Genomic DNA, 21,775 nt, shown 5'->3' on the forward strand with positions numbered 1-21,775 from the left:
GACATGCCTTGGCAAACCTTCTGAGCCGCACATCCATCTGTTCCACATTAATCTCTCTCCACTGGGTTTTAGTCCAATCATCAATGCTGCTCTGAAACAGAAAGTACAGATAAAAGCATCAACAACATTTGGTGAAGACAAGCTTCTGCCACAAACCTGATAAATGGATGCAGGGGGAAGCCCACCCTACAGCAAGAGTTCAAGGGCCTAAATTTTTTCCTACACCCCCATTACTTTTCAAACACACACAATAATCCATCTTCTCTAAATTCAACTCAAAGACCAAGCATTTTAACAGTTTCATGTTTCTGATAAAAATATACCTGCACAACTTTCTTGTGCTATTAGACACACACCTATACCAAGAGGTAACATACAAGTGCACCTGGGAGATTTTGGGAAGATGTTTTGCAACTCCTCTTGGGGGTGCTACCAACAAAATTACAGAAAGAAGATCTAGTACATGTATTTTTAACCTTGCCTATGGAAGGCAGCATCTTGAGGGAAACAGAACTTTGCAAGACTGATTCCCCATACAGATCTGTACACTGATTTTCTGGACTCTTGCTTCTAGATTTGTAGAGCTTTCCAATATACAGTTCTGAGTTCTGAATTGGATTTTATGGATTTCTGAGTTTTTACTCCGTTACTTAAACTAACCAATCCAGTTCTGAGTATTAAAAAAGCTCTAAAGGAAACGACAAAGTTTGTTTTGCTTTGGGATTATCTTGAAATTGGTTGACTTGGGAACAGAGATATTTTTACTCTGGGTATCCTAAAACATAGCAACTATTATTTCAAAAACAAAAGGCATAGTAAAATCTTCAGTATTTAATTTTTTTTTAAAAAATCAAAACTATAGCACTTCTAGGATCAAATTAAAAATATAACATTCAAATACAGTCTAAACTCATAAGTAATTTATAAGTAATTTAAAGAAAACTCTTACATTTATATAAACATGAATATCCCACACTTTCTTGAGCAATTGCACTTTTCAATATTGTTTCATGTGCTTGTAGCCTGGAATAGATACTTCAAATAGTTCTGTAGATAGATTCCTGCATTAGAAACATTTATTTTTCCAGCATCTCAAGCTCTTGATTTGCTGAAAGAGGGAAGGAATGCTCCAAGTACAGTTGCAGGATATATTGCGCTTACTTAACCTGCCAGTGAAATCTATAGATCCTGCATATATGATTCAAGATAAGAAAAGCTGAGAGAATTATGGCAAAGAGGCTACAAAGCTGCATTCGCTTTGCCTCTCAGAGCACCCAAAATCATGCAAATGACTCTGCATTGAAACCACAAAATAAAATCTGCATATAAAGAAGTTAATTTATATTCTTGCATTCTTTAACTTATTAAACCACTTCTTAAAGTTGTATAAATGTTAACAAAGTCCCCTCATGATGTTTTAAAAAAGAGCCACTTAATAGTCTACTTTAGGCTATTCTACTCAAGAGCACATTATGCTGTGTAAAGGAACATGAGAAAGTATTCAGAATTAAAAAAAAAAAAAAAATTGTAAGTATAGGCAACACTGGAAGAGAAACAAGAAACCTGAATTTGGTGGCACTAGAATTATACCACCATCTTGGAAAACAAAAAATCCCCAAACCAACAAACAAAACTCCCCAAACACCAGTAAAACAAAAACCCCTCCAAAACAATCCCTCAAAAAAACCAAAAAAAACCAAAAAAAAACAAAAAAAAAAAAAAAACCAAAAAAAAAAAAAAAACCCCAAAAAAAAACAAAAAAAAAAAAAAAAACCCAAACAAAGAAAAAACACCCAGCAAAAAACCAAATGTTCCAACTCACAAATATTTCAATGTGTACATTGAAATATCATTCACTTTTTTACTGAAATATTACAAGCAAATATGTTTTTTCTGAGAATCCTCATCACCTGATTGAGATGAACATATGGATTTTCTGCATCAAACAGAAAGGGAGCTTCCATTTTAAATCTTTCTCTGAATCCCATCTGCTTATCCATGAAGAACAGGTAGTGACATTTGTCACTGATTATGTTCATTCTTATTAAGAAAAACAGAGACAAAATCCCAGAGACTGAACCCAGAATTCAACATATGTCAAGTAAAGTGCATTTTCTTCTGAATAACTGCAATTTCAGCTGCCTGAAGAGGAATTACTTTGTGCTATACTGACAGAGCCCTGTTCTTAATGGCACTCTATTCTTTGGGCAATTCCTATTTAACAGAGTAACATCTTCTTTAAACAAAAAGAATCACACATGGTAGGAATACACCAGTAAGATCAGTATATTAACAGTGAGAATACCCCTGCATCTACTCATAAATAAGAAATTACAGTGGATGAATTATTTAACCAAAACTATACTCTATATCATAGCTTTTACTAGAATGTTTTAGAATCTATTTTATGTATCACTGGTAAGTACAAACTATTTGAACTTAATAAACTCAGTTATTTTATGTATAATCACATAAAACTTCATTTTAATTATGTTGGGAATCTTCCACACAGTGAAACTGAGAGTTCTACTCCTGCTGCTATACACACTTTAAAATATGTAAAGATGACCTGGAAGTAGCTTTCTTATTCCACAAATCTCCCCCCCAAAAAAACATTTGGTAAACCATGTGAAAAAAAAATCCATCAGGATGAAAAATATACCTTGACATGTGGTTTTTGTCTATATCACAAGTACAAGAAAGGGAAGCTTGAATCTGAATCATTTCACAATAACTAGAAAATCAGCTAAAGGTACAATCAAAAAATCCTACAAAAAATATTAGACCAGACAGGCACAGAAATAGAAATTTCACTGTGGACTGGCAGTGCATATCCCAAAAAAGACCAAATAAAGGTTTCTCATTTCTCATATGCAGATGCTGCTCTTAAAACAATGGTTAAATAAGTTCTTCTTTTAATGCCAGTAGAAAACACTACAGCTGTAGTGGTTTCCCATCTATTCCTCTCACCAAATTTTTTTTAATTCAGAAAAATTACACTTGCTACTCACAAAAATTATACCTGGGAGTGGTGTGGGGCAGAATATAGAAAGAAAAAGGTGGCTGAGGGTGTCTTTAAGACAGCACTGCCTGACAGCCATCAAATTCTACCTTTTGAAAACAGATTTGAACAATCCCAAGCTACTGCTGCCTGTGATATGAAAGGCAAGGGAGATTTAGATTAGATATTAGGAAAAAAATTCTTCACTGAAAGGGCTGTCAAGCATCAGAACACGCTGTCCAGGGAAGTGGTAGGGTCACCATCCCTGGAATATTTAAAAGGCACATAGATGGGGCACTTAGGGACACGGTTTAGTGGTGGACCTGGAAGTGCTGGGTTTAAGGTTGTATTTCATGATGTTAGGGGTCTTTTCCAACCTGAGTGATTGCATGATTCTATAAAAATATGTGAGGTTTAAGATTCTAAGATTCATTCATACCCTAGAAGATTACTGTCATTTTTTGACTATGAAATCAAAGACAAACATGAGTTACATATTTAATTACAGTTCTAAGTACACACCTAAGGATCAAAATTCACCATCAGGAGTTGGTTTTGAGGATTATACTTAATTAGTTTGATTTAAATTAAACTGAGAAATTTAATCCACCTGAACATTCCACTTACTGTAGGTCTGATCTTCATACGGCTCAAGAGATTTCAACTTCTCCACGTATTTCCGAGAAATAAAGGTATTTTCTGGACTTTCTAAAAATCTGCGAGGCAAAAAACCCCCACCTAATCAGTTTTTCTTTTCTTTTACTGATGAACAAATGCTGGTGGAAAGTTTTAGTTTCCCCCTCCTTGCATGCTATTAGCTATGTCAGTTTTCAATGTTGGACTCGGTATTACACGGTAATTTAATACATGTGTGTCTAAAGCTCTCACAGGAGCTTCCATCCTCTGTGTTCCTGCCTGAAAGCATGTTTGCTTAGGATCAGGACAAGAGGAAGGGACAGAGCACAATTTTCAAGTAACTTGGATGCCTAGGTCCCCCAGAAGTATCCTTGAAGGTCTTGTCCCCATAGAAAATAAAAAAGTCTTTATAGACTCCTATGAAAAGTAGGACCAAAATGTCTGTACTTTTTCCTTCAGTTCTTTAGAACAATTAAGCTTTCCCAAAGTCACCAGCATATTTTTGTTAATGATTTAATTATAACCTCCCCCTCATCCCCCTACTTATTAGAATATACATTAAGGTATTATGAACAAGCAGGAAAATGCACTTTTATTTTTGCATTGTTCAATACCTTTTTAATGTGTTCATCATGTTCGTTTGCAGTTATCTAGTTCTTCACTAAACAATTGCAATGAAATAGTGCAATTTGGGCTACTTATCTCCTCAGACAGGGTTTTTTTTTAGAAAGCTTCCAAGATGGTTGAAAGCTTGAAATGAAAATAAAAAGAGAAGAAACCCAAATAGCAGAGAAAGCAGCAGAGCTCTCTTTCTGTAATACTCTCAACATGAAATCTCATCCAAAATATTTCTGAAGTGCAGAGATTGGCACTGAACCAAGCTACACTGTTGGTAATTGTCATGTGCTTACCAACAAACCACATATTTCTAAATGTGTGCTTAAATTGTCCCCAACAGATGAATTCTAGAATGCTAAAGAATTACAGATTAGCTCAGATCCTAAAAAGTATGCAACTAGGCTTTCCAGATCTAGACACATACCCCACACTCTGGATACTTTCTAAAACACAGAATCACAGAATATTCTGAGCTGAAAGGGACACAAGGATCAAGGCCACCTCCTAAGCAAAATTCTATCCTGTAATTTTCTCACTTGCTCATTTTCTCCTCTTTTTTTTATCTTCGATATATTCTCTCTCATAAGTCACTAGGCTCTTCCTCCCGAGTCTCATGAAAATTCCAAGTCTTGTAAGCTAATGTTTTATAGAGAAAAAAGTGCCTACTCCTGTAAAAGCTTACCAAACAAGTGGCAAGCAGAAGAGAAGTGATTTCTTTAAGTCACCTTCCACTCTCATTGGTATGTGTAAAATTAAGACAAGTTATCAGCCTTTTGAAAGAGTAGATGTAACAATGTATGTATTATCTGGAATCAGTGAGAAAACAAGTTTAGAAGGAAACAGGGTAAACATAAAATGCAAGACACTCATTTAATTGCTAACAATGCCAGAAGTGTCTACCTAAGGAAAATTCATTCATTCAAAATTAGTAGCTAAATATTCATTATTACAGCCTTATACCCACAACTAATTTGCAATACTCTGGCACAGTTTGAGTGTAATACAGTGTCATAGAAATGTACATCTAAAAGTGACTTCAAGAGTAATTAGTCCATGTTCCTGCTCCAAGAAGAAGTTTGCTATACCTATGCAATTTGAAAAAGAGGTTTTTCTAGTTCTCCCTGGAAGATTTTTCAGTAATGAATGTCACCTCCTCTAGCAATCTGTTCTAGCAATTCATTATGCTTGGCATAAAGTGGTTTTCTCAGTCGTCAGACTTGAACCTTATACACTTTAAGTTCAGTATATTCTGGGTGTACAGAATATACAGGCTATTTCCTTACTGTATGCAGAAATCTCTATTGTATTTGAAGATTTATGCCTGTTCTCTCTCTTCTTCTTCAGCCTCAATGACTATCAAAAGATCCTTTTTCCTGAAGTGCAATGCCTGAGCACAATACTCCACTAGAGGTTTCATCAAGGCTAATTGAAATGTGAGATTTCACATCCTTGTGCCTTTCAGGACAACCACTCATTTGAACATTTACATACTTACCTCCTTCTTAATAACATGACTTCACTTACTTGTGTTCGACATATGACAACACCTAAATCGTATTTTGAAGAACTGTTTCTAATCAGTTCTTTCCTATCTTAGGTTTTCATTATTCCTGTATAAGAATCATACATGCTCCAGCAGAAACATGCTCCAACTACCCAGGTTAACTACGTGCTTCACTGGATGGAGGGCCTGGACACACCTCCATCCATGGATTCTCTGTGCCTCATGCAAACAAGTGCAAAATACAGTATGTATTGTATTCATACAGTATGTGTGAAAATCTTCCTGTTTCTTTGAATTGCGTTTTAGATCTGCTTTTAGCTATGGATTAACTTCTGGAAGGAACCTGCAGTCAGAACATCACTGAAGCAAGAACAGAATCATAGAACATGGTTTGATTCCCAGCTGCAATACATATGTCAGTATTTCAAGGCATTCAATTCACAAATAGCTTAACTAAGGCTGTAATTTAAGCAATGAACAAAACTATCTTCCTAATTATAAATAAACAGTTTCATGTATATGGATACTGGCTTTGAACACAGATTCTAAACTAGAACAGTCGTGAAATCCTACACAAAACTGAGGCAACACATCTGTCAAGATTCAGTGTTTTGGCTTTAAAATCAGTATAATCATCTCCAAACTCTTGCAATGTTAAAAAAAAATCCAACAACAAAAACCACAGAAAAAAGAATAACATGCATGTTTTTCCAATGGCAGAACAATCTGATGGATGGCATATGGTATGTTAAACACATAGCTCACCTCTGCCATTGAACACACTTCTGAGATTTTTTCAGTGCTGTTTGAACCAACAAGCAATGATTTATACTATTAAAAGTGATAGTTGTTTTGGGAGTTTTCTTAACAGAAACTGAGTTAGCAACCGAGGCATTTTCTGAGAAATACAGATTTATTTTGAATAACAGTTTAAGATATAATGCAAGTGTACCACTGCAAAATCATGTGTGTACTAGGGACATCTTTGTTTGAGAAGCATAGTAAGAGGTACAGCCATCTATATTTCCCCTTACTTTTATACTGTTTCATTCTTTTAACCCTCCTGTTAAATAAAGATCTTCTCAACAGTTTTTTACAAGACCAAATTATGTCTGTGTAGTATCATTAAGAAGGTTATTATGCACATCAGACTTCAGCTGCTCAAATTCTTGATGTCAACTCACAAAGTAAACAGTATCTTTTGATTCTGAATCATTGTTACATTTAATTAGGTAATCTTAATCCATGGCTACCACAGGTATCAAACAACAGAACAAGTCATTTTCTACAGCACAGATGTACTCTATTAATACTCAAGGTAATTAACCACGTTCACAGATGAAGACTTTTGGAAAAATAATAGCAGGACAGAAAATACATGTGCATATTAATGCAAGCTCATGTTGGCTCTAAGGGGAGAGCTCCAGCATCTTCTGCTTTTTTCCATTAGCAACACAAACAGCAACATGTACATGTAAAGCTACATTTGTTACTTTCCTAAATATGTTAAACGTTCACAATCTCCAAGAAGTTTTTTCTTTGCAGCTTGTCTGCATCTCTTTTATGTTGTAAGCCACTTGAAAAATAAATAAACAAACAAATAGAAGTATCAGCAGCTGAGATGGACATTTAAATAAAAACCCAGCATCTTTGAACAGGCATATAAATGAATTTGCTTATTTAAGAATCTTCTTCCTTTCTAACTCCCTCCATCCCTCAACTAACATGGATTTTGTTCGTTTGAGTTTTTTTAAATACACAATACAAACCCACTCATATATACACAAAGCACATGATGGGATGAACTGCTGCACTTCTCCAAGGCAAATAAAGGAATTTAGATATAGTTCTGTGGCTAAATTAGAATATTAGCCACATATATTTAACTCATCAAGAATCCATTTAAGACAGAAAGTCTGAGAAGCCTACATTTATGCCCTGAAAGCTAAGCATACTTTGATCCTCTTTGGGATCAGACCCACCCCAGTCACACCACAAACCAGATCATTCCTCTGTTCAGGTTTTCAGGCAATTCCATTCACACTTTAGCCAAACACATTCCTGCCTATCCAGAAGCGTGTAAGGCTTGTTCCTGAAAATATGTGGACACTATTCATATATCATGCACTTAACAGCACGAAACTTGAAGCTTCTGACAAATAAATTAACTGTAAGATGACAGCTATTATCTGATAAAGATCTGGATTAGGATTGTAAAACCCAAAGGCAAATAGTTTCTAAAGAACCTGAAAAATAAATATTTTAGTGGTGACAGTAAAACCAGCGCAATAATTGGTGCTTGGTATTTCACCTGTACCTCTTCTGTCAACACTAAGACTGCATGCATGAGGAAGAATGGCTCAGACTTGAAAACTAATATTCACTGACTGTGTTTTACCTGGCAATAAGCTGGAAAGCCAGCAAATTTATAATGCAGAATGCTCATTCAGAATTGTGCTAAAAGCCTGCTTTTGTCCTGAGTAAGTCAAGTCACTAAGGAAGCACTCATCACCTCAAAAATTGATCAATTCAAACCCTCTTACAGTCTACATCTGGCCAAATTGCTGTACTCTACCTAGCAGCTTCAAACTGTTTTCCAAGCATGTCACCAAATTTGTGTTTATATACTGAGCATGCAGGGAATCCTCCAGAGGAAAAGGCAAGACCGGGTAAGCTGCACACAGACCTCAGAAGGGGTGTCTTGAATCCACATCTGCCACAGACAAGGCTGGTTCAGAGCTTCCTGGTGCTTCAGAGGGAAGAAAAAAGGCAGCAGTAGGTCACTGCTGCCATTCACTTCTCCTTTCTGAGGCAGCTTTGTGCAGGGATCAGCAGGAATTTACTGTGAATTGCAAGGGATTTTATCAGGAGCAATGAAATTCAGAACTACAGTAGAGTGAGTCCTGACCCTGAGACATGGAAAGCTTTGCTATGGATTTGAAAGAAGGACCAGGATTTTAGTCCAAAGGTATTAACAACTTTACAAGACTTCTGCATGAACTAAGCATGTGCCATTCATTTAGTTTAGATCTGGTTTATAACCATTCCTCTGGGTTTTTAATAATCTAGATTAAGATACACACTTGCAAAAAAGATCAGTGTATGCATACAGAGAATATACTTCCTACCCCATCTAATGGAACAGTAAATCTCTATATTCTGCTAATCCTTTTCTTATAAGTATCATTATTATATTTATCAAGTTATTTTTATTTGGTATTTATCATTTTAACAATTTTAATATTTGTTTCTGTTTCCAAAAATTTGCCTGTTTAAATAACACCTTACCAAAAAAAAAGCATTCCCCACACATGCAGCAATCTCCTTAGCACACTGCCAAAATTGCCACACAGCAGATCCAAGCTCCTGGAGACCAGCAAAGCTTACAGCCCACCTTCTAATGGTCTGCATCTGGGCAAACGCAGCAGCCTTGTAGGTACACAGGTGCCAGAAGTACAGGGAAATGGCAGGGACACAGCTAGGAGAATCCCTTCTGGATCAGGATAGTGAAGAAGAGAGTCATCCCAGGGCACCCATTACATCTGCACCTGGAGCTGGACACACCTGGGTTTCACCAGCCCCCTCTCTTCAAGTGGAATTTAATCAATATCTCCCTGCTCCACAAAGCTGCAGGGTAAAAATGAAGGAGGCGAGACAGAATTTGGCTGCCCTCCTGCCAGCTAAGTGCTCTAGCCAGCAGGCAGTAAAGCCAACTACATAATATGATAGAGTACTTCTTTATTTGAATTTATGTTAGAAGGGGATTAAATCCTTCCAAAAACCTAATTTTTCAAGTTCACAGATATTTGTAGCAATGAATTAACACCAAAATTCTGAGAATTACAAAAGAATAACAAAACAAAATTACAAAACAAAGTGTCTAAAAAAGTACAGTAATAAATATTCTATTTTATTTTAAAGATATACCATGACTGCTGGTGAGCATAGTGTTAGGAATTATTTTAGCTTTAATTGCAAGACACTTCTATAAACTAACATTTTAAAAACATTCTCTGTCTTTTGAGTAGAATCAACTGATTTTGTATCTGCACCAGAACTGCATGTAAATTCCATCCTAGCACTCAGGGAAAAAAGCTTACAGAACTTACAGTTCTATATATTATATGTGAAAAAATAACCTTCTTTTCTTTAGTTTTTCTTTAATTTTCAGCAATGTTGCTGCGGTGTTTTGTTTCACTTTATCCAGATTTATTTTATTCATTTAAATTTAGTTTATCCACTAAAAATCTTTGGTGAAAGCCATCTGAATGTGTCTCTACATGTAACACTTCTAAATAATTTACCTGATTAGGAAAATGCATCCAGAAATCTAATGTTAAGAAAATTAATTTCTGTTTTAAAGAACAAATAGTAGACACTGTACCCAGCTGTGTTGGAAGCCCATCTCATGCCTCTCTAGTTCAATTCAGCACTATAACATTCCCAGAGTCACAACTCCAAGTTGTGATACTGATACTTTTGAATTAACAAGGAAATAATAACACCCTTTGTACAGGGTACAATGTTAACATATTACTATAACCTAAAGGATTGCATATTCCCTTTCTGAAGAGCTTTCCAGAAACTATTCAGTCATTCTGCTCACTTTAACTATGCCCCTTGAGTCCACCAAAAACCAGTTTTTTCAGCTTTTGAAATTGCAACACAATAATGGAGATTTCCTCAATCAAAGTAATAAAAAATAACTACAGAAAAGTCAGTAACAAATCTATGTTTGAGATGGGTCTTTGCAATTTGATATTTTCCCTTCTGGTTTGGCAGAATGAGCAGTTAAGCCTGTGCTATCTTAAATAATTTCTATGAACGAAAAGGTATTTCCAGCAAGGATTCATCCTGGTTGATTCACTTCCAGGATTAAAACACAAGTGGAAATGAATTGTCCCATGGAGCATACACATTTAACTGCATTTCAATTTCAGCAGATTGAGTTAAAAAAGACCTAGATGAAAAAGAGCAAACACTCCTAAACATGTACTTTCATGTATAAACACATGGTTTATTATAGTAACAGAAAATGTTGCTATGAAAATTAAACTTAAATCTTTCCCAGAGGAATAAAACTGAACACACTTTAGCCTCTTTAGTAACGTGCCAAATTAATTTCTATGGCCTCTGATTTCACTCGAATGAAGTAATTGTTTTATGCCCCAAAGGGATGAAAATAATTTTTCTCTTGTATGTCTAGAAATCAGAACAGCGATTCTCCCTATGAGCAAAGCACAAGCTTCCTTAAGCAGACCCCTGGTCACTGCAGACCCCTGCTCTCACCACTGTCATCTACAGAGTCCCCTCACCCCTGGCACGGGGCAGGGCTCTCTGTGGCCCCACCTGACTGAGGAGAACCAAGACTGCCAGCAAGAGCTCCTTCACATGCAATGGCTGTGCACAACGTCTCTGATGGGAACAAGATCCCACCTTTGTGAAACTGCTGGCACAGGATGCTCTTCTCTATAAAATCACCTCAACCTGTCTTTCTGACGACAGACAGCCAAGATCCAACACATTCACCCCAAATCCCTTTCACAGATCATGCTGGTGGGCACTGTCAGATGCTGTAAGATTTGATTTCTTTCTCAGATAGTCATTTGTGGAGCACCATTGTGGAGGTAGGATGGAGAAGGACACCATCTCAATAACTGCAGAGCTAAAGTACATAATTTTCCAGCTCAGACCCCAAAAGTGAGCTTCACATTTCCTGGAAGGGTAAGGGTCCAGAGGAGGGCCACAAAGATGCTTGGGGGGATGGAGCACCTCTCCTCTGAGAAGAGGCTGTGAGAATTGGGATTGTTCAGGCTGGAGAAGAGAAGACTCTGAGGACACGTTATCAGAGCCTTTCAGTACTTAATGGGGACTTATATGAAAGATGGGACAAACTTTTTAGCAGGACTTGTTGCTACAGGACAAGAGATAATAGTTTTACACTGAAAGAGAGTAGACATAGACTGAGTATTAGGAAGAAGTTGTTTTTTTTGGTATAAGGGTGGTGAGACACTGTAACAGATTGCCCAAAGAAGCTGGGGATGCCCTATCTCTGGAAACACTCAAGGCCAGGTTGCATGGGGCTCTGAGCAACCTTATCTGGTTGAAGATGACCCTGCCCATCACAGGAGAATTGGACTAGATGACCTTCAAAGTTCTATTCAAACTCAAACTATTCTATGATTCTGTAATTCTAATCAGCTGCCAGTCCTGTGTCCTACTACAACTGCTTCCCGTTTCAGTAAAGAACAACAAAAAAGCCCCAGGAGCAGGAACCAAAAGCAATGGCTGCTCCCATCCTACACAGCTGGCTAACCACAATAATAGATAAATATTCTACACTTCTTTCCTGACCTCAGATTTTTCATTTTCCCTTGCTTAAAGGCCGAGATTTAAAAAAGAAGATGAAGGGGGTTCTGTCTCATCCAAGGACTAGCCTAAAGCACTACATTTTTATATCTATAAATAGATGAGTCCTTAGTTCAGAGGCAGGTGCCATGCTCAGGAGAAAGTTCAAGCTGTGGGCTGCATGTGGAGACCAGCACTTTACTAAGGCAGCTTCCAAAACCCTAAGAAGGGGTGGATTTAGGAATCACCTCTGCAATTCCTCATAATGCTATTACTAGTCTGCTCCTTGCACAGCATGTGACATTCTCATACTGTTCAACATTCCTAACCCTCCTCTAAGCACTGTGATTTTGTGTTCTGGATAGTAGAAATCTAAGACTTGCTGTCTGCATGACTGAGAATAGCCCATATTTCTCAGATACTGTATTTATCCAACAGCAGAGATAATAAGCCATACCTCCATCTTCAGTGAGCTTTTAGGGAACATATCCAATCTGGAAAATAACATCTCAAATGTGAAATCCCATGGTTTAAATTCCTTGGCACAGGCAAAGTAACTCTCCAACATGTTTCTGTGATTAAAGAATAAATCCTTAATGATTTTTAAGGTAGTTTTAGCTGTTTTTACATGTTCTAATGCTTCTTCAGTTTCTTCTTTGAAAAGATTTTTGGTGAAAGACACAATCTAGACTAGAGTGTAAATAAATGAACCACAGGAAAAAAAATTAGAAGTTACTTTTCAAAACATAGTCATGACATCAGTCATAAAGTTACTTTTCAATTTATATATGAACACAAACACCAACATGTATTATATTTTAAAATTTTTATCTCTAATGATTCTAGTTTTATAATTATCTCATAATGCAGTTCTCACTTTTGAGGTGCTTCCAGCGCATCCTCAACCTGCCCAGCTAGACTGACTCTTCTTCTGTACAGTGAACATTCAGAAAATAACACAGCAAAGGGAGTTCCTTCCTCTCAGTAAAAGTGATATTGGAAATTTATTCACCTGTTTGACATAACACTGCCATAGCTTTTGGGCACTAATTCTCCTGTGGCATATGTTGTGTCAACAAATACAAAAGAGGCAATTGAGTCCTCTTAGATTTTATCACTTAGTAAACTTGCAGAAGAGGGCTTCCCCAACCTCAGAATCAAACCTAGTACACATGCATATACAATGTGTAATTCTCCTACTTCCTGACCAACAAAATACTCCAGAACAGAGAACCCTACAGAATGTCTTTGCTTGCCAACATTCAAAAGTGCTCACGCCCCCAGCAGTCCACTTGGTTTCAGTGGAAGCATGGGGAAAGCTTATTGACCACAAAAAATGCCTCAAGGCAGGTCATTCACAGCTTGTTTGCAAAGCCCATATTTTCTTGGCTTGTGTAGCTCTTACCAGCATTTTGAAATTCACAAACAGAAATACCTACTAAGATATGTGATAAGAAAAGAGGCAGCAAACTTATACCAACAAAAGAGAGTAAGGAGCAGCAACCCGTCCTGAAAAGGTTATATGGCTTCTAGAGAATTTGTTTCTAGACAAGAAGCATATTTTTTTCTTAAGTACACAGTACCTGTATGCCTGATGACTATCTGACAACTATTCATCTCATCTTCAAATTTAATAATCTAAAACTGGTTGAAAGTATCTGTAATGTAATTTTAGTGTTTATTAGGCAGTTAAAAGACAGGCTAGGTCCATGTCTTTTTTAATAGTGTCCTGTGTACCAAGTAACATTTATTTCTTAGGTGCTTAGGTGGTTTACAATCCTTACTTGAAGCTACCTGAGCACCAAGTAGTTTGTGACTTACAACATACATAAATACAAAATATGCATCTCACTCATTTGACCCTTAGCATCTTCTATTTCCTTGAGAATGTCCTGGAAAGCTGGGTAACAGCTGCTTTCTTTGGCTTTTAAGATACTAACACTTTTTTTTTAAATCCAACAACATTGAAACTATAGTTTTACAAAAAAGAAAACAGTTGGAGATCATGGTTGCCTGTCAAAAATATAGAGCTTACAAGTATGCTCAGAGAGTTAATGAATAAATATGTCCCAAGCCTACTAGCAAATAAAGACTGATAAATGCTGGCTGAAATCCTTGGAAAGGTCAAAAAAAGTGGGGAATGAACTGGATTCTTCACAATTCTCACTCACCTGCCATCATGGCATCACAACGCTATGAATAACAAGCATGGAAATAACACAGCTCCCAACAATTTGGAAAGTAAGTAACCTTGCCTGTGCTTTCGAATTAAAAAGAGCTATTTCGCTTATAACAAGCCATGATTGTTATCATTATTCAACATTGTATGATTCATGCCTAAATTTGGCAATAATTTCCTGAATATAAACTTTGTTCTCAAACTCATTTTCTCCAGAGTGTGAGAAACGTCATGGGAAGAAATTTAGAAGAGATGGATGAGAACAACAGAATCCCTTACAGATATTTAACCCCTCAACATTGACTTCCTCTTATATTTAACTCAGGTTTTCTTCTGTAACTTATGCAAACCCTGATTACTTTGGGAAACTACTATAAATTATTTGCAAAAACAAAACAACATAAAGTTGTTTTGGTGCCTTATTTTTCAAAGTGCATAGAGAAAGACAATCCAAAAGAAAGCTCTCCTTGATGTTTGCAGAAATATCTGAAATCTCTTACTTGTTTATTTTTAAATAAAATGTTGTCTTTTCTTGCTTTCCAGAAGTTCAGCTCAGTTTGGAGGCCCGTATGAAGACCCTGCAGAAGAACAGCAGAATTTCTTCTCACAGTGTCAGGAATCTGCTGTGATCACCATTGATTCAACTGCATGCAGCAGTGTCCTGGAATTAGAACCTTGTCTGCAAAATACAAAGACAGCCCCTGAATTTCAAAGTAAATCCATGACAGTACAGAGCTCTTCACCCCCCATTCCTATATGCACTTTAAGGATGAACAACACTGAAATTCAGAATTTAGCTCTGACTAGCATAAGATTAAAAAAAAAGAAAAAATCCTGAAGACAGAGCTAAAAGACTGTTTATAAAGACACAGATCATATTTCAGCTGTATTTATTAATCAACATCATGCCCAAACACCTTCTCAAAAATTACTGGCTGCAGATCCTTTGAATGGTTCCTTGCAGTTATTCCAGAAGTGAAAAAACTTGCATTTTACTTTCCTAATGTTATGTGGTAATTTGTTTTTCCAAATAAACATGAGAGTTAACATAAACATAAAATATTAAATAGATCTTATTTAATAGATTTGATTACACTTTGCCAGTGTTTACAAATAGAGAAACTAATAATACACAACAAAGCATTTTAATAAAATATTTATGGAGCATTAAAGCTTACATTCTGTTCCACACTTCATTTTTTTTCCTTTCACTTAAGCCAGTTCCTCAGTTCTGCCTCGGTTTTAGCTGAGTTTTTAGTACTTACACTACTCTGCTTGGCACACCTGCTTCATTGCCATGACACAGAGCAGGGAGCTGACCCTGGCCAGAGCCTTCAGGTCATTTGTTATTGACAGGATCATAAACCTAATTTATTCAACAACTGATTATCAATCATCTCTTTACACAGTCCCAAACTGAAATCAAGACTTAGGTTTGCTTAAGCTGTGAGCTCTCTGGAACACAGCTCATATTACTGCTGTTTCTGCAGGTAAGAGAGGCACACCTGAATAATTAGTGTCACTCTCCTTTCTGATGTCACCATCCTTTGATACTAGTGTTAGTCTCATCAAACACAATAAGATGCCCAATATGATATAAGTTTAAATCACTTTAAATGCTCAAGGCAACAGAAAAGTGAAATTTATTGAAAACACATTTAAAAGGTAATTCAAGTAAATAACCCTATTTTGTACCCTGGAAGTGTAGCTTCAACTGATTCCAAATTCTCTACAGACTGCTTAAGTCTTACCTTTGAAATTAATAAACCCAAAATATAAATTCCTGAAAATTCATATTTCAATATGACAAAACAATTGCACTTTTAAAAACACTAATTGTACCAAAAATTTAAGACATCTTTCAGTGCCAAACATCAAAACTGATAAGTAACCTTTGAGTTACCAAATTCAGGGTGATGAACCCTTGCTATGAAGTCAGTTTTAGGGCTCTGTGCAGCTAAAGGTGTGCTGCTACATCCATAATGTGTCCCACTGATTCCTTTCTGTGCCAGTGACTTACAGAAGAAGAAACTGGAAAATAACACATAAGGAAGCAATAAGGAAAATAGTGGTGAAAGTCTGCTTTTGCATAAGTAGTTACAAACTCATGGTGCAGTTTAACTTGTTTTGATAGTGAAGACATGAACAGCACAAGAACAACCTCAGCATAAATGACCAACAATTGCAAAAGCAACAGGTAAGCAAGTGGGCAAAAAAACCTGGAGGAGCTAGGATGAAAACCACAGCACTTCTATTTGTCTACTTTAACCATCATCCTTCTCCCAAAATCTAATTTATTAGGGCCTGGTAGAGCAACAAACAGCTTCTCCAGCACCTCGAAGCTCAGGCTCCATCCTAGCCTGCCCCTGAGCACCAGCAGCTGCTCCAGGGCAGCAGAAGTCTGCTCTCCCAGAGCCCATCCTCCCCTCCTGAAAGCCTCCTGACATCTGTCACGCTGGTCAGCTCCCATCTCATCCACGAGGAGGGCATGCCTTACCCTGCTTGTGTGCTCCCTGGAGACTCATAAGGCAGACATTAATTTAATGAGTTCATTTGTGGCTTTATGAAGTAATTTATGCTTCCTTAACACAATAAACTCCTTAACCTTTAACGGCCTTCATAAATCTAATAGGGTTTGGATTTGCTCCAGTATAGGAAAAAGGAGCAAAAATGTCATTGGAGGGGTTATTTTTCTGTTTTTGAACACTAAAGCCATATTACGAGATGTAACTACTGGATTTAAATACCAAAGTTATGAATTAAATTCTTTTTGTGTACACACTGAGCGAGCAGTAAATTCATGTCAAAACCTTTTATTTCTCTTTCAGTTTCTCCTTTGCAAAAGGTTGTAAAATATTTTAAAATAAATTTTAAGCACTTTGTGATTACAAATACTTTGTTGTTTTGGTTTGTTTTTTAAAATAACATAAACATGGAAACTGAAAGTTACAAGATACATAAGATAGAAACTTTAGCAGGTGATCTGGGAAATCCTGTCTTCTCTTTGCAGAATATGCTAGTTAAGTAAACAGCCACAATAGTGCTACAGATACCACTTGTGACACCCAAAACTTATATATTTATTTCCCTAACATCAAGCCAAGGAAAAAAGTAATCCCATTCTCATTTGAAGCAGAAACACCTAAGCCAGCTGAATGCCTGTATCAGTTTTTACAAAAATTAGCTTCCTTAATAAACACAGATTTAGCAATGAACTGTGAACTTAGCCGTCAACTTCCTCTTTTCTTTATGCTTGTCATGATTTGCTCTGGGTCTTTTTCTTTTCCCTACTAATCTTTGAAAAAAACCTTGACCTTTCCAAGCTGCCCAACAGTGGATTTCAGATGCATTCAGGTTGCTGTGCTTGGAATCTTTCTGCTTTGATGTTGATGGGAGTTTTGTCATGGGCTTCAAGCGGGAGGAGATTTCCGTCTCGGTGGGGGAGTTGTGGTTCTATCCCTGCCCCTATTCATAACCACTGCCTCTCAAGATCAAACTGAAAAGATAATGACCAGCCTGAAATCTGAACACTGCTAACAAAGTACTAGCAGACAAAAAGAATACTTTTCATCTTCCTGCCATTGCCATTGGTATTTATAACAATATCTGTAATACTGTAGCAAAAATGGCACACATTTATTCCCTCTTTGAAACTTCATTTTCTTCCATAAAAATGCAGGAGTGATAATTAAAAACCTCTGTGAAAACTGCTTGGCTTTCCTCGTCTTAAATTTGGGTTTCCTCAACTCTAAGCTATGGACAAGAATCACTACATTCTTTTCCCTCCAGCCAAAGTTTGGACCTGCCTCTGTACATCAGAAAATTTTCCACAGGACTGGAGTATTTACATTTAAAAACATGTTACTTTTATTAGTCAAACCTTTGCAAAATTTTGGAAAAGAGACCCAAAAAGTCAAGATCAGGACCAGAGGCATGACTTGGGAGCTGGAAAGAACAGTACAAAACCTTTAATCCATGATGTTGCCTTTTTGTACCAAGTGTAAATCCACTGTTGCTATAAGACAGAGTTTTCAAAGCAATTTTAAGTGAAATTTTATTGCAAAGGTAGGAGTCTGGTCTGATTTGCAGTCTCTCTCTCTCCTTTTTCTTCAAAGTGTTCATATAGACTCAGCTGAAAAGTTGAAAACTAAGTACTTCATGTTAGTGCCAGAACATTTACAGCACAAAAATTATCCTGAATATTTTGTACCTAGTCCTAATTCTAAGTGTCTTCTACATATTATTAATAAAGCAAGAGATTTCTAAAGAGCTTTATGACATGTACACTAAAGGTGTTTTTCTTTAAGAAAATCTTATACAAGAAATTGTGTTTATAGTGTAGTCCTAATAACTCTTACGTGACACATTGTGAAATCTTGTGTACAAATCTCTTCTGATTTACATTTCAGAAGCAGCATAATTTTAGGAAGACTCATGCAAAATTAAATATTCCTTCTCTTATTATCTTCTTATGAGCTTTCCCCCTTTATGAGCTGCAAAAGTCTTTCATCTTGCAGCTTAATAAACTGCTTTTACATCATGTCGTCATCAGGGAGCTGAGTGGAGGTGATGATTCCTCGTGTGCCCAGCTCTGGTGTGGCAGCTCCACATGCAGGAGAGGCAGTTAGTCACACTGCCCACGAGGGAAGTGACTCATGCCTCATCTCTCACAATGATGTACACTGGACAAGAGGTGCATCACCTGGCACTCTGCTGGGGGTGGCTCTGGAGACTAGAGCACAAGGAAGAACATATCTTTCATGCAGTAAACAATTCAGATGACAGCAGTCACATCCATTATACAAAAGGCAACAGAGAGAAAGGGAGACACACAGAACTAAGAGTACACAGAACTAAGCCTCCAGCAACAAGTCACTTCTGATGATTACATTAGAAGTGGGATAGCTACTTTCTAAAAAGAGGCACTTTCATAAGAGCTATTTTGCATCAGTTGTCTCTGGTGCCAGTTAAAATATCATTCTCTTTTTATTTTCTTTTTTTTTTCCTGCTTTATCACAAGTATTCAGACACAAAAACCTCTTCTACGAAAGCCACTGTGTGGTGGAGAAGTGTTCGAGCCAGCTCCCCAAACTGAAGGTCTTTTCTGATGCTCTCCATCCCAAGGTACTCTGTAGTGTTCCTCACAGCACAGACAGCTTTCTGCACCACCACACATGGCACCCAAATCAGGTGAGAGGCAGGTTATTGGTTTGACAATACCACATTTTTACCACATTTCTCTTCAGACAGACTAAAGATGAGGATGGTTTCAGCTGCCCATCAGAGCTCTCCAACAACTGATGCATAATAGAAGCCAGAACCTCAGCACGTTTGGTTTGGACAGAGTGAAGAAAACATGATATGTAAATAGGAAAGTTTCTAATCCAGAAAATGTTTTCCCGAACACTTATACTACGCAAACATACATATTCCTTATTTTTCCTCCTAAACTTGCTTTTCCAGCTCTCCTACAGATATTCATTGACCTTTCCCAAGCCTCTGGGCTTGGAAATATGATCATACACACTATCTTTTGAAAACCATCCCTGGATATGCCATAACACCTTTCATCAGTGCCATATTTTAATATACATAACTGAATTTAGTCATCTCCGTCCTGTCAAAAATCTGTATAGTCTTATCTTCCAGAGACCCTTATTGGTACATAACTGATATAGAATCAGATACCAGCAAGTTGCATTTAGGAGATGAACCAAGACTCTCAGCTATGTTCTTCTGTATATACTTGACTCCTTAAATTAGTGGGAACTAGAAAATATTTCTGACAGCATAATTTCATCATAAATTGTGTCTTCACGTCCAAAAATAAACCACCTCTTCAGAATCTTCTTTGCCAGGGCTCAGTATTTCACGGCTTGGCAGCTCTGCAAGCTACTGTGAATTTCTCTGCTTGCTCAGAAATACAGAACTGAAATTTTCATTGAATCAAAATGCTTTTAGCCTACCTGAAAGATTTAACAGCCATTACTGAGTACAGGCTAAACTGAGTGCATAAGCATGACTCCATCGGTAGAAGGATGGGAGGGAGAAGGGGAGCGGTGCTTTGCACAACTGAAGTGTTCACAGATTTTCCTGTTGGACACTACAGTCATGAAAACAACTCATTTGCTACAAATATTTTAACTGGGACTGAGTTTTATACAGTTCTTGCAGTTCTAGTTCTCAACACAGATGTGACAGAGCCTGTACAGCAGAGAAATCAATGGCCTTTGTCAAAGTAAATGGCACAGAAGACCTTCAAAACCATTCACAGTCAAGGGAGAAGAGGTCAGGAAGAAGACTGACACTGTAAAGCATCAGTACTTCTACCTCTTGGGTTCTAGCAGAGTTAAACTATTCTTAAAATGCATCCAGCTTAGTGAATAAGAGATACAAGCAGAGCCTCATGGTGATGCAAAGAAAAGATGCACCAAGAATTAATTTTTGAACCTGCTCTGCTGGTCAAACCAAGGCTGTGGAATCAGTCTGAGGTTTTGTCCAACCCTCGTTCCCTCAAAAAAACAATCAAACAACTTTTTTTTTTCAGACTGACACTAAATTCCATCAGGAGACAACACTCTCACTGCCTTGGTTGTTGGTCGCTCTTCAGGTTTGCAAAATAACAAACCCTTCGGAACCGAAAATAAGAACTACAAACCCGCTGCATTTCCCTACTATCCACCCCGGGAGAGGGGGAAATAACACCCTCGGAAATTCCCTGGAAAAAAAGCGCCCGGTGGGCCGGCAGGAGGCACCCGCGGCGGCCCCCGCCGCTGCCCGGCCGCTGCCTCCCGCGGGACCGCGGAGCGGGGAAAAGGAAATCGGCCGGGAAAAGGGGGCTGGGCAGGGAAAAAGGGGCTCGGCGGGGAAAAGGAGGCTCGGCGGGGAAAAGGGGGCTCGGCCAGCAAAAGGAGGCTCGGCCGGGGACAGGGTCTCGGCCGGGGACAGGGGGCTCGGCCGGGAAAAGGAGGCTCGGCCGGGGACAGGGGGCTCGGCCGGGAAAAGGAGGCTCGGCCGGGAAAAGGAGGCTCGGCCGGGAAAAGGAGGCTCGGCCGGGGACAGGGGGCTCGGGGCCGGCCCCTCTCACCTGCCGCTGCCGGGGCCGCCTCGGGAGCCGTGCTGGGGCACGGGACGCAGCTCCGCTGCCGCGGGCTCAGACATTTATTGCCCCCACGCACATTCCCCTCGCCGCTCCGTCCCGTCCCGCCGCTCACCGCGTTCCCGTCTCCCCGGGCATGGCTTCCCCGGGCCCTTCCCGCTGCCGCAGCCGGGGCACGGCGCCGCTCCCTCCGCCGGCGGAGCGGAGGCGGCCCGGTCTCCCCGCCCGGACGGCCCCGGGGCGGGAGCGGAGCCCATGCGGGAGGGGCCGGGGGCGGAGGGCACGGCAGCGCGGCGGGGTTCGAGGGAATTCGGGACCGTTCACAGCATCGAGTCCCTACGGAGCAGCACCGGCGCATCCTCCCCCGCGCCGCCGGGAGGGTGTGAAATA

At 38.5% G+C, this 21,775-nt stretch overlaps 1 long non-coding RNA gene across 1 annotated transcript; it reads right to left on the reverse strand.

The window, feature by feature from the left end:
• Positions 1-7: 7 nt before the first annotated feature.
• On the reverse strand, positions 8-21,564 carry LOC121343276. The gene is made up of 3 exons (XR_005953676.1): positions 21,374-21,564; positions 14,787-14,965; positions 8-91 (listed from the first exon to the last, which is right to left on the reverse strand). It is a non-coding gene; the product is annotated as an uncharacterized LOC121343276 (long non-coding RNA).
• Between the last annotated feature and the right edge of the window lie 211 nt (positions 21,565-21,775).

Source organism: Onychostruthus taczanowskii, unplaced genomic scaffold, assembly GCF_017590055.1.
Source record: "Onychostruthus taczanowskii isolate IOZ18803 unplaced genomic scaffold, ASM1759005v1 scaffold59, whole genome shotgun sequence".
NCBI classification, from domain to species: Eukaryota; Metazoa; Chordata; class Aves; order Passeriformes; family Passeridae; genus Onychostruthus; species Onychostruthus taczanowskii.